This window comes from Lynx canadensis, chromosome B4, assembly GCF_007474595.2.
Source record: "Lynx canadensis isolate LIC74 chromosome B4, mLynCan4.pri.v2, whole genome shotgun sequence".
Taxonomy (NCBI): Eukaryota; Metazoa; Chordata; class Mammalia; order Carnivora; family Felidae; genus Lynx; species Lynx canadensis.
The window spans coordinates 52,440,546-52,455,073 of NC_044309.1; the positions used below are offsets into that span (position 1 = coordinate 52,440,546).

Consider the following 14,528-nt stretch of genomic DNA (forward strand, 5'->3'; position numbering starts at 1 on the left):
CCAGTGCTTGAAATGGAGGAAGTGGAGATAATATTTTTTTTTTTTTTTTTTTTTTTTTGGCAACCTAAAAACTGCTGGTTGTCTACTGAGAAATGCTTTGGCTTAACTCTTCCCTTCTTTTTTTTTTTTTTTTTTTTTTTTTTGGTGAAGCTAGGTGAATTGGATGGGTGATATGTGCCAGATCCTCCTTCACAACCGAGAAACTATTCAGCTATCAGCTGCCCTCTGGTGAAGAGAGCCACCTTACTGAGTTCTCAACCCCTAATGGGGGGAGTATCCAATGACAAGTTGGTACCAGGTATAAAGACCCAAGTACCTAATCCCAACTCAAAACAACTCTGAAGAGCTATTCCAGCCTCAGAGGTCTCTGTGCATCAGCTGAAGTCTTTCCTGAGATGGTGTCTTAGTCCCAGTTTCTCACTGCTAATCCTGCTTCATTTCCTTACCCATAGGCACCATGCCCCAATCAACTCCCTGAATGCTAATCTCTGACTTAGACCCTGTTTCCCATGGAATCCAACCTGCAACAGTGGGGATTTGAGAAGGCTTATTCTTATAGTTGTAGGGTGGTAATCACACATAGTGTACATAGTGGGTGTTAATACTATACACAGTAGTAATTCTGAGTTGTAGGATAGCAGAGAGACTCTAGAGACTTCAGAAGTTATTTAGACCAGTGGTTCCTGCACTTGAAGGACATGTGTATCAGAATCTCTGGGATTTTTTTTTTATTTGACTTTCCAGATTTTCTGAGTCATAATCTTTAGCATTAAAAAATTTGTTCCATAGTAATTTTGATGAAACCAGTCTATAGATCAGCACTTAAAAATGACTGACCAAGAAAAAGTTATTAATAGATGATAAAAAAAATTCTCAAATGCCAATGCCCTAATTTTTGCTGTATTTATTTTTAATGACTGAAGATCAAGGTTTTACAGAATGTGAGAACATGTAGAAAGTTTGGGTAAATGAGATAAATGAAAGAGCAAGCCTGTCCTTTACCCAGGGGTTAGTGATTACCACTCTGTAGAGGTAGACATGTCTGATAACCCATGGGACATTTCAGTGAATATTACCAGACTCTCTGTGACCACAATAGGGAAAAACCCCTGCTAGAGCTGCCCTGTCCCCCACCTCAGTTTGCCACAAGAATAGTTAGTTTTCCATCATTTGAGGCCAGTGAAGCAAAGTATGGCCTATTGTGTCTGTAGTGGAGATTTCCGCACAGAGTGGTAAGTCTAGTTAGATGGTCTGGACGAGTATGTTCTGCAAGAAGCAGAGGAAGAATTTATAATCTTCAGAGAAAAGAAAGGACGATTTCAGAGGGATCGTTTAAATAAAGCCTGAGAATGGTTAGCTTGGATTAGAGGCATGACTTTTACTGGGGCTATAGTCAAAGATGAATAAATGTTGTGGTATTTTTCCTATCTGTAAAAAAAAAAAAATTAAGTCTGGACAGTCTTAAATGGAAGGATATTACAGGAATGATGTGTGTGTGTGTGAGAGAGACACAGCACGAATGGTCTTTCTCCCACCCTATGCCTTGGAAAGTTCACAGTCAGATTCCTCTGGGACTCTAATTGGAAGGGCAGAGATGTTTTTCTTAATGAAATTCAATCTTTTTGCTCCAGAGATGAGCTCAGAACAAAAATAAGATTATATTGTCTTATAGAACAACTCAATATAGGTCACAGTGGGATAAGTTTCATATACTTAATTGAATCTTTTTACGAATGGCATTTCTTAATGAATTTTTTATAGAAGATACAGTGTTTTCATTTGCTAGCAACAAAAGGGAGAATTGCTTTATAAACATTTTAATAGAGAATTTATATATTGAAAGTAGTGCTGCCTATTCAAGTGACTGTTCTGTGGATGTTCTCAAAAACCAGATGGTCTATTAGTATGTGGCCTCAAGGCATTATCCTTAAAGGGCTCCAATGTTAAGAATTATGTTAACGGGCATGTGTGCTGATGTATACGTATATGTATATGTATATGTATATGTATATGTATATGTATATGTATATACATATGCAAAACAGACATGCACACATATATACATGCATAATATTTATAATATATAACAAATATACATTATATATACTACTTATTTATCTTCTAAGGAAGGAAAATCGTTTGGGGAGGAATGTATTAGGGAAATTTTTGAAGGCAAATACTCATTCATTTTGATTTAAGCTCAGTGATCAGGAGTTAATTCCTAAAGTAGTAGGAAGAGCGATAAGGCAATAATTCTGATATTGATGTCATTTCTATCATCTAGATGTGCGATCATCAACAAATCTCTTCTCCTTGAGTACTGGAATTTCATCTCTAAAATGTTGGGATAGGTGACCTTCAGGGACACCTTCAGTTGTAAAATAGCAGCTCATAGTATGTGAGTTTTAGGAGTTACTACTAGCAAAGCTATTTTGTTGGTTTTGCTACATGTAGATGAAAAACCATGGATCCATGTTCTTAACCACTACTACAGGTAATAATATCCATGGAATTACTCTGAAAATTAAAATGAGATAATATATTTAAAGTAATGAGCATAGTGTCTACCTATAGCATAGAAAATGTACAATAAATAATATTTTTTATTGTCTTATAAATTATACTACTTCGGTAAGATATTCCCCTCACCTCCAAATCTGTATATTATTTAGGCTTATTAACCATAGTGACAATGAACCTATGTGTTTTCTAGGCTTAAATTAAGATTCCTAAGTGGACGTTTCAATTTTTTTGGTAGTTATGACTGATATAAAATTACAGCTAAGGTCTCCCATTTTTCAAGGCCATATCTGAAATTTGGTGGAACTTCTCTGATCAGGGATAAAATATATTAGCACTTATGTATACACATAAAATGTTTTTATTCAAAATTTTTTCATTATAAAGCTAACATAAAATAAAACTTAAGCTATAGGGAAAAATTCAATGCTAAAAACACAATTACTATTAACATTTTATTATGGTTCTTAAATTATTTATTTCATATTTAATTTTTCTAAACCTAGAATAAACAATATTATAGGAATAATGTGAAATTCTGTTTTTATCACTTATTGTTATATTATGAGCATGTCTCATGTAATTTGGTATTTTTACAAACATCATTTTGATGGGTAACAAATATTTTAACTGTTCTAAATTTTTATTAATTTTGTATTTTCAAATGATTTTTTATATTTTTATAGGTATACAGTTATATGACCCAAAAATGTCAATATTACCTTTTCATAATTTCACATTCTCCTCTTATTTCTGTAGTATATTACATTGCATTGTCCAGTGCTCAAGAATTAAAAGAGATTTAATATAGTTGAACAGAGACAGTGTAGGGTGGCAGTAAGAGATAACACAGGAAAGATAACTTGGATTTATGTCATGAAGTGTCTTGAATATTATGCTAACAATTTTGGATTTCATTCTGTAGAAATGAAAATGTGTGAAAAATGAAATTAGATCCTTACTTTACACTGTTAAGTTTTATGTGGATTATGGAGTCAACATAAAAGGCAAATATGTAATATACTTGAACAGAAAGACTATGACTGCAACATATGAAACAATTTCTAAAACAGACATAAAAAGCATAATCCAAACATTCTCATCCACAAATGTTTATTGAATGCTATGAAGGCAGGCAGTACTCTATTTATTTGTGGTATATTGGTGGACAGAACAGAAAAGATAATTCCTCCTCTTACGGGATTTTATTCTTCAAGTTTATAAAAATAAACACAATGTATTATAATTTATATAGTATATAAGAAAGTGGGAAGTGGTGTCTTCTCCTGGATCATTCTCCAAAACTCAATCCTAGTTGGTCTTCATTTTTCTGTCAGACTCCTTTCCTTAGTGATCTCCTTGTAGTTACCTGGCTGTAAATACCACCTACAGGCTGATGGTTCCCACGTTTTTGTCTCTGGCCCAGAATTCCAAGTTTATATAACCATTTGCCTACATGACACCTTCACTTGGATGTCCTGTAAACATCTTAAACTTCACATATATAAAACTAAACTCCTGATTTTATCCAACAAACCTATTCCACCAAGTCTTCTTCATTCAACTGATACCAATTCCATCCTACCAGCTGCTTGTAATTTGGCTTCCTGTTACATTCAGGCTCCATTTCCTGTTCTATTTCCTATACGTATATTGTTTTCCACAGCCTCATTTTTTTCCCTATTTATTTTATTTTAGTATTATTTATTTATTTTTAATGTTTTTAAATATTTATTTTTGAGAGACAGAGCGTGAGTGGGGGAGGGGGAGAGAGAGAGAGAGAGAGAGAGAGAGAGACAGAATCTGAAGCAGGCTTCAGGCTCCGAGCTGTCAGCACAGAGCCCTATAAGGGGCTCAAACTCATAAACCGGGGAGATCATGACCTGAGCCAAAAAGTTGGATGCTCAACAGACTGCGCCACCTAAGTGCCCCATATTTTTATTTTTTATTATTGAAGTCATTGGGCTCTCTTTTGTTGGGCAGACTCCCACTGAAGGGCTTGACATGGTTGTTCCTTCTGCCTGGAGGGCAGCTATCTACATGGTCAACTCCCTCCCCCCAGCTATCTACATGGTCAACTTCCCCCAGCTATCTACATGGTCAACTCCTTCCCCTTTTCTGGGTCTTTATACAAATGCTGTTTTTCTCAGGGCAGCCCAAGTGGACTACACTATGCAACTTTATAACCATTGATCAAATAGACTCATTGTTTCATGAATGGTTTTAAATGGTGATATTTTAATTCTATAAATACTTCTTTGTTTATTGGCTGGAAAAAATTTTTTTGGTTTTTATTTCAAAATTATTTCCTGCTCACAGGCTAGAACACTTTAATAAAAAGGAATGCTTCTTTGGCAATCATTTGGTTATCCTGAGGTATAATTATACAACACCTGTGGGATACATGCTTCTTTTTATTGATTGAATGCCTGTTTATATAAAAAAAAGTTTATTTATTTTTGAAGGAGAGAGAGATAGAGCATGAGTGGAGGAGGGGCAGAGAGAGAGAGGGAAACACAGAATCCAAAGCAGGCTCCAGGCTCTGAGCTGTCAGCACACAGCCCAGTGCAGGGCTCGAACTGACGCTGTGAGATCATGACCTGAGCTGAAGTCGGCTGCTTAACCGACTGAGTCACCCGGGTGCCCCTGATTGAATGCCTTTAATTGATTGCAGGATCATTCATGTTTTAATCAATGTTCTTTCAAGTTATATTCTAGTTTGTGTTGGATTTTATTTCTCTATTAAGTGTTAATCCCATAAGCTAATTACCATAAATATTATTTGTATTTTATATTAAAATATTTTTAAATTTAATTTATTTTTTTATTTACATCCAAGTTAGTTAGCATGTAGTGCAACTAATGATTTCAGCAGTAGATTCCTTAATGCCCTTACCCCTTTAGCCCATTTCCCCTCCCACAACCCCTAAAACATTTTTAATGTGCACAGTAAATGGCTGATTTTGTCTTTTAATAGAATAGGTAGTTCTATTTTCACTTACTGTAATTACTACTGTATTTGAATTAATTTTTGTCATCTTAATTTGGGCTTTTTATTTAGCCTTGCTTTTTTACTTTTTTTCTTCTCTGTTCTTGTCTACTTTAAGTTGCTTTTCTTTATTCTTATTTCTCCCCTTCTAAAAAGGATACATACACTTAAGTCTTTTGCAGTTACCCTCTTGTTGGACAACATAAAGACTTAGAATGTTCAGATTTTGATCAGTGTTTTCTATTTTTATATTTTAACTGCCACATTTCATGTTGTTATTATTGATTTATGCAACACTTTTCCAGATTCATTTCATGTTTACCATTTTCTTTGGTTACTGGCATTTCTTACATCTTAGCACTTCCCTAAGAATTAGTTTATTTTTTATGAAATAGTTTACACATTTCTCTACTGATGGCTGTTGGTAATAAACTTTTTGAATTTATATTATTTTGTAAATGTCCTTATTTCAACTTTATTCTGGAAAGACAGTGTTGATGAGAATACAGTTCTGTCTGAAATCACTCTCTTAACCATTTTGAAGATACTCCACAATTTTTCTAGCTTCCATCGTTGCTTCTAAGAGGTGAGTCATCAGTCTGCCATTCTGTTGTAGAGAATCTGTTTTTTTCTCCCTGGTGGCTTGTAAGATCTTTTTGTCTTTGGTTTTCTGTAATTTCACAACAGTGTGTGTGTGGATTTCCTTTGGTTTCTTCTTCTGTTGGGTTTGTTGCCTCAATTGTGAGGATTTATATAACTTTTCTTTACTTAAAAAATAAATTCTGGAAAATTATCAGCTCTTAACCTCTTTAAATACTGCTTTTCCTGTTCTCTCTAGTTTCTCTTGAAACTCTAATTATATCATCTTATACACTCTACTTCTTCAACTCATGGTCTCTCTGTGATGCATTATATTTATTCTTTCATTCTGTTTTCTTAGTTTCTTAATCATTTTTTCGTATTTTATTGAGAAGTTTCTAGAAGTATTCTATTGAGAATAACTTTTACAAAAATATTTTCCTGCTCTCTAGTTCTCTCTTCAACTTCTATATCTTTAAACCAACATAAAGTTTCTAATTTCAATTATATTTTTATATTTAGAAGTTTATCTGATTCTGTTTTCAAATATGCGTGGTTAATTTTGATAGTCTCTTATTTCTTCATTTATACTTTCAGTACACTATTTTATTATTTATATTATTGTAGTATATCAATGTGTTATTTATACTTATCATTTGTATTCTTTTTAAAAAAATTTTATTTTGGGAGAGAAAGAGACAGAGACAGTGCACGAGCACAAGCTGGGGAGGGGCAGAGAGAGAGGGAGAGAATCCCAAGTAGGCTCTGTACTGTCAGTGCAGAGCCCAACTCAGGGCTCCAACTCACGAGCCATGAGATCATAACCTGAGCCAAAATCAAGAGTCAGATGCCTAATGGACTGAGCTACCTAGGTGCCCCTTACATTCTTATTATATAATTACTTATTCAGATTCTGATTATTTTAATATACCTAATTGTTTCATGGTGATTCTTTATCTTCTTGATTTTGCTGATTTTTGCTCCTAGTCACATGTTTCTCCTTTGTTTGTTTGTTTGTTTGTTTGTTTTTTGGTTGTTTTCATTGTTGAGCTCTTAAACCTGGAGTTTTAGTTTTGGAAATTACTTGAGAAGTGGGTTTAAATGTGTTTCTCCAGAGATAACATGTGTTTACTTTTGCCAGTGCCTGGGGGCACTACTGACCTAGGACTACTTTAAGGTTATACCTAGGACTAATTTTAATTTGGAGTTTTTCCAATGACAGACAATATGAATTTCCTTAGTGATCCAACCCAAGGGAAGGCCTAAAACTATGGGTTCTCTGGGGAGAATTTCTGTCCCCCTTCTCTCAGAGCCAAGGCTATAAGAATATACGTATTACATCTCCCTGTGATGCTCTTCCCCTACTTCATTCACTTATCCCTTTATGCAGTATTCTTTGATCTGATTCTCTACTCTGTAAAGAATCCAGGCTTTGTGTCCTTTTACTTGTGTGTGAGTCCCATTAAAATCTAAGCTCCAGGCTACCAGGGATTAATATAGCTGGATTCCAACTTTCATGTGAATTTTGGCTTCTTAGGATTTGTTTCTTGCTTTTTCTTTTTTTGGTTTAGCTCAGTCATGTATTTTATTTTTTTATTTTAATTTTTTTCAAGTAGGATTCATGCCTAGTACAGAGTCCGGTGTGGGCATGAACTCACAACCCTGAGGTCAAGACCTGAGCTGAGATCAAGAGTCTGATGCTTAACTGACTAAGCCACCAAGGAACCCCATTAGTCATGTATTTTAAAATATTATTTGCATTTCATCTAATTAAAGTTGACATGGAAGAAGTAACAAATCTGAATAGATGAGAAACCATGCAAGAAATGTAATATTTTAAAGAACTACCTTCAAAAATGAGTTCTAGACTCAGAAGATTTTATGGGTGAGTACTTGGAACTGTTATGGAATTGATAACTTCTCAAGCTTTATAAAAATTTCCAAAGCCTAGGAAAAATAATAACTGTTATATAAAACCCAATGAAGATAGTTTTGTTGAAATTTGTGGCTCAGTCTCATTTGCACATACTAATTTATGAATCTTGAACCAAATACTATCAAGCAGCATATTAAAAAATAATATTTTAAAGTAGGGTTTATTTCAGGAACATAAAGATAGTTGATTTTAAGGGAATCTAATATTGTAGTAAATCAAAGGATAAAATCTGTATGATCATCTCTCAATAGATCCTGAAAAAGTGTTGATTATATACATACATTTAGCATAAATGCTTAGTACTGGGAATAGAAACATTCATAACATAATAAACTATAGTTACTGTGAAACCGATAATTAACATTGTTTCATTGTAAAAACTTGGGTTTAGAGCCAAAAAGAAAGTGTCAAATTGATGATTTTTTAAAAATTCAAGTATAGTTAACAGTGTGATACTAGTTTCGGGTGTACAGTCTAATGATTCAACAATCATATACATTTCTCAGTGTTCATCAAGATAAGTGTATTATTAATCCCCTTGATCTGTTTCACCCATTTCCCTCACCTACCTCCCCTCTGGCAACCACCAGTTGTTTGTATTTAAGAGTCTGTTTTTTTGTTTGTATCTTTGTTCATTTGTTTCTTAAATTTTACATGAGTGATGTAATATGGCATTTGTCTTTCTTTGACTGACTTATTTCACTTAACATTATACCCTCTAGTTTCATCCATGTTGCTGCAAATGGCAAGATTTCGTTCTTTTTTATGGTTGAGTAATATTCCATTGTATGTATATGCCACCTTTTTTATCCATCTGTGGACATTTGGGTTGCTTCCATGTCTTGACTATTGTAAATAATGCTACAGTAAACACAGAGGTTTTCTTTAGGTACATACCCAGTAGTGGAATTACTGGTTCATATGGTAATTTTATTTTTAATTTTTAGAGAAACCTCCATACTGTTTTCCCTATATAGTGGTTGTACCAATTTGCATTCCTACCAACAATGTGTGAAGGTTCCTTCTTCTCTACATCCTTTCCAACACTTGTTATTTCTCATGTTTTTGATACTAGCCATTCTGACAGGTGTAAAGTGATATCTCTTTGTGGCTTTAATTTGAATTTTCCTGGTGATTATGGATGTTGAGAATCTTTTCATGTGTCTGTTGGCCACCTGTATGTGTTCTTTGAAAAAACGTGTACTCAGGGCTTCTGCCCAAATTTTAATTGGGTTATTATTATTATTTTTTGAGTTGTGTAAGTTCTTTAGATATTTTGGTTCTTAACTCCTTATTGGATATATCATTGCAAATATCTTGTCTCATTCAAGGCAAAAAGTAGATTGCTCATATTGTTGATGATATCCTTCACTGTGACAAAGCTTTTTATTTGCGTGTAGTCCCAATAGTTTAAATTTGCTTTGGTTCCCCTTACCTTAGAAAATATATTTAGAAATTGCTACCTAATGTATTCTTTTTTTTTTTTTTTTTTTTTTTTTTTTTTTTTAATTTTTTTTTTTTTTTTTTCAACGTTTATTTATTTTTGGGACAGAGAGAGACAGAGCATGAATGGGGGAGGGCCAGAGAGAGAGGGAGACACAGAATCGGAAACAGGCTCCAGGCTCTGAGCCATCAGCCCAGAGCCCGACGCGGGGCTCGAACTCACGGACCGCGAGATCGTGACCTGGCTGAAGTCGGACGCTTAACCGACTGCGCCACCCAGGCGCCCCTACCTAATGTATTCTTATAGGAATTTTATGGTCTCATGTCTCACATTGAGATCTTCAATCCATTTTCAGTTTATTTTTGTGTATGGTGTAGTAAATTGTCTAGTTTTTATTCCTTTGCCGTAGCTGTCCAGTTTTCCCAGAACCATTTGTTGAAGAGGCTGTCTTTTACATTTTATATTCTTGCCTCCTTTGTCATAGATTAATCTATCATATAAATGTGGGTTTATTGTTCTATTGATCTATGTGTCTGTTTTTGTCCCAGTACCATACTGGTTTGATTACTACTGCTTTGTAGTATATTTTGAAATCTGTAATTATGATACCTCCAGTTTTGTTCTTCTTTTTCAGGATTGCTTTGGATATTCAGAATTATTTTGTGGTTCCATACAAATTTTAAGATTATTCTAGTTCTGTGAAAAATACTGTTGGTATTTTGATAGGGATTGCATTAAATCTGTAGATTGCTTTGGGTAGTACAGGCACCTTAACAATATTTGTTCTTTTCAATCCATGAGCATGGAATATCTTTCCATTTTTGGTGTGTCATCTTTAATTTATTTCATGAGTGTTTTATACTTTTCAGAGCACAAGTCTTTCACCTCCTGGTTAAGTTTATTCTTAAGTATTTTATTATTTATGGTACAATTATAAATAGGATTGTTTTCTTAATTTCTCTTTCTGCTACTTCATTGTTAGTGTATGGAAATGCAACAGATTTTTGTATATTAATTTTGTATCCTGTGACTTTACTAAATTCATTTATCAGTTCTAGTAGTTTCTTGGTGGAGTCTTTAGGGTTTTCAGTATACAGTATCAAGAAATCTGCAAATAGCGACAGTTTCATTTCTTCCTTACAAATTTGGATGCCTTTTCTTTTTTTCTGTTTGATTGCTGTGGCTAGGACATACAGTACTACGCTGAATAAAAGCAGTGAGAGTAGACATCCTTGTCTCGTTCCTAATCTTAGAGGAAAGGCTCTCAATTTTTCACTACTGTGGATGATGTTCGTTGTGGGTTTTGCATATATGGCCTTTAGTAGGTTAAGGTATGTTTCCTCTAAATCTACTTTGTAGAGAGTTTTTATTATGAATGGAATGTACTTTGTCAAATGCTTTTTCTGCATCTATTAAAAGGATCATATGGTTTATTTTTCCTTTTTCTTGTTATTGTGATGTATCATATTGGTTGATTTTGTAAATATGGGATTTACCTTATATCCCTGGAACAGATCCCACTTGATTGTGGTGAATAACTTTTTTTTAACATATTGTTGGATTTAGTTTACTAATATTTTGTTGAGAGTTTTTGTATCTGTGTTCACAGATATTGGCCTGTAGTTTTCTGGGTTTTTTTTTTATTGTCTTTATTTTTAGTATCAAGGTAATTCTGGCCTTGTAGAATAGATTTGGAAGCTTTCTTTCTATTTTTTGGAATAGTTTAAGAAGAATAGGTATTAAATCTTCTTCAAATATTTGGTAGAGTTCGCCTATGAAGCTATCTGGTCCTAGACTTTTTTGTTTGTTGGGAGTTGTTTGATTACAATTAAATTCTGCTAGTAATCAGTCTACTCAAATTTTCTATTCCTCCCTGATTCAGTTTTGGGAAGGATATATGTTTCTAGGAATTTATCCATTTCTTCTAGGTTTACAATTTGTTGGCATATAACTTTTCATTATATTCTCTTATAATCCTTTGTATTTCTCTGGTGTCAGTTGTTATTTCTTGTCCTTCATTTGTGATTTTATTTGAGTCCTCTCTCTTCCTTTCTTGATGAGTCTGGCTAGAGGTTTATCAATTTTGTTGATCATTTCAAAGAATCAGTTTCTAGGTTCATTGATCTGTTCAACTTTTTTAACTCTCTATTTCATTTATTTATGCCCTTTTTTAAAAAAGGAATATAATATTTTAACTTGGATTCCATCAACAGGATAAACATGTTGTTTTTAAACTTCTTCAATTTATACACCAATCAATTATTTTTATTCTTGATATGCTACTCTCCCCCACTCTTTTGCAGCTATTACAAATTCACAAAGTAAAGATTTTTTTTTTTTTTTTAGTAGGCTCCACATCTAACATGGGATTTAAACTCATGACCCCAAGATCAAGAGTCACATGCTCTACTGACTGAGACATTCAGGTGCCCCTGTTTCATTTATTTCTGATCTCATCTTTATTATTTATGTTTTTCTACTGGCCTTAGGCTTCTTCTTTTTCTAGCTCCACTAGGTGTAAGGTTAGATTGTTTATTTGAGATTTTTCTTGCTTCTTTGGGCCTGGATTACTACACTTAGAACAATTTTTGCTGCATCCCAAAGATTTCGGACCATTGTGTTTTTATTTTCATTTGTCTCCATGTATTTTTTTGACTTCCTCTTTGATTTCTTGGTTGAACCATTCATTGTTTGGTAGTGTATTATTTAGCCTTCATGTATTTGTGTTTTTTCCACATTTTTTCTTGTGGTTGATTTCTAGTTCCATACTGTTATGGTTGAAAGAGATGTGTGATAGGACTTCAGTCTTTTTGAATTTATTGAGACTTGTTTGGTAGTGTAGTATGTGATCTATTCTGGGGAATGTTCCATGTACAGTTGAATGTATGGTTTTGGATGGAATGTTTTGAATATATCTGTTAAGTCCATCTGGCTCAATGTGTGTTATTCAAAACCACTGTTTCCTTGTTGATTTTCTGTTTGGATTTATCCATTGATGTAAGTGGAGTGTTAAAGTTCCCTACGGTTATTGTATTACTGTCAGTTTCTTCCTTTATGTCTATTATAGTTGCTTAATGTTTGAGATGTTCTCATGTTGGGTGCATAAATATTTACAATGTTATATCCTCATGTTGGAATGTTCCCTTTATCATTATGTAGTGTCCTTGTTTGTGTCTTGTTATCATGTCTGTTTTAACGTCTATTTTGTTCCAATATAAGTATTGCTACCCCAGCTTTCTTTTTGCTTCCATTTGAGTGATAAATGTTTTTCCATCCCTTTACTTTCAATCTGCATGTGTCTTTAGGTCTAAAGTGAGTCTCTTGTAGGCAGAATATGGATAGGTCTTACATTTTTATCCATTCACTCACTCTGTGTCTTTTGATTGGAGCATTTATTCCTTTTACATTCAAAGTAATTATTGATAGGTATATATTTATTGCCATTTTGTTACTTGCTTTATGGTTGTTTTTGTAGCATTTCTCTGTTTCTTTCTCCTCTTGCTCTATTCCCTTGTGGTTATATATGGCTTTCTTTAGTGATATGCTTGGATTCCTTTCTATTTATTTTTTGCTTTATTTTTCCTTTATTTTTACAAGTATAGCAAAACCTTGGTTTGCGAGCATAATTCGTTCTGGAAACATGCTTGTCATCCAAAGCACTTGTATATCAAAATGAACTTCCCCATAAGAAATAATGGAAACTCAGGAGACTCGTTCTGCAACACAGAAATATTTATATGAAAATGATTATAATATTGTAATATAATATAAAATAATAAAGAAAATACAAAATATAAAGAAAAACAAATTAACCTGCACTTACCTCTGAAAACCTTTGTGGCTGGTGTGAGGGAGACGAGAGAGGAGGGTTATTGTGTAGGATGACTTTGACTATCACTAACAGAATCACTGCTATCTGTTGGCTCAATTGAATCTTTTTCTTTTTGTGCAGTTTTAACAAGGAGCGTATCCAATGAAGCAAAGCATTCCAAAGCTTACTCTTGTATGGAAAAATAAAGGACTGTCCATAGGTGCTTTGAAGTGATAAAAAATACACTAGTGCCAGTTGTGGGCACCTCCCAACGTTCTGAAAAATCAGTGATTTCTGACAAACACTGCAGCCTGAGACTGAGTTTCTGAGCATGGGGGATGATCACCCACAATCCTGCAGTGAGTGAGAGAGAGAGAGAGAGAGAGAGAGGGAGAGAGAGAGAGAGAGAGAAGAACCATTGGCTCTGTTGTGATCATGTGGCATGTGGCATCACGTACTACTCATATTGCAAGACATCGCTCATGTATCAGGTTAAAATTTATTAGAAATGTTTGCTTGTCTTGCGGAACACTCAGCAAACAAATTACTACAATCCAGTGTTTTGCTGTGTATGATTTGTGGTTACCATTAGGCTCATATTTAACATCTTAAGCATACACGGTCTATATTAAGTTGATGGTTGCTTAAATTTGAACCCATCCTAAAAGCACTGAAGTTTTACTCTCTCCCTTACATTTTATGTATATGATGTCATACTTTATATCCTTTTATTCTGTGGATTCCTTGACTGATTTTTGTAGATATAAGTGATTTTACTGTTTTTGTGCTTTAACCTCTGTACTGGTTTTATAAGTGCTCAATCTGTTACTTTTATTAAATTTGTATTTACCTGTGAAATTTTTGCTTTTCCTTATTTTCTTATACCTGCTGTCCTTTTACTCCTATTAAAGAATTCTCTTTCTGATTTAGTGGTGATAAACTTCTTTAACTTTTGTTTGGGAAACTCTTTATATCTCCTTTTATTCTGAATGATAGCTTTGCTGAGTGGTTGCAGGATTTTTCCTTTCAGCACTGTGAATGTATCATGTCATTCCCTTCTGGCCCGCAAAGTTTCTGCTAAAAACTGCTTGGTGATGTTGCTGAGTTCCCTTAACCTATTCCGATTTATCATTATTACTTTTTTTTTCTGTTTGCTATTCAGCTCTGTTGCTTTCCATTACTCCGTCTTCCAGCTTGCTGATCCTTTCTTTTTGCCTCCTCTAATCTATTATTGATTTCTTCTAATGTA

The 14,528-nt window shown here is 33.9% G+C and overlaps 1 long non-coding RNA gene across 1 annotated transcript; it reads left to right on the top strand.

The window, feature by feature from the left end:
- The first annotated feature begins 222 nt into the window (after positions 1-222).
- On the top strand, positions 223-13,448 carry LOC116738164. The gene is made up of 3 exons (XR_004343817.1): positions 223-298; positions 7,705-7,973; positions 13,421-13,448. It is a non-coding gene; the product is annotated as an uncharacterized LOC116738164 (long non-coding RNA).
- Positions 13,449-14,528: the final 1,080 nt, after the last annotated feature.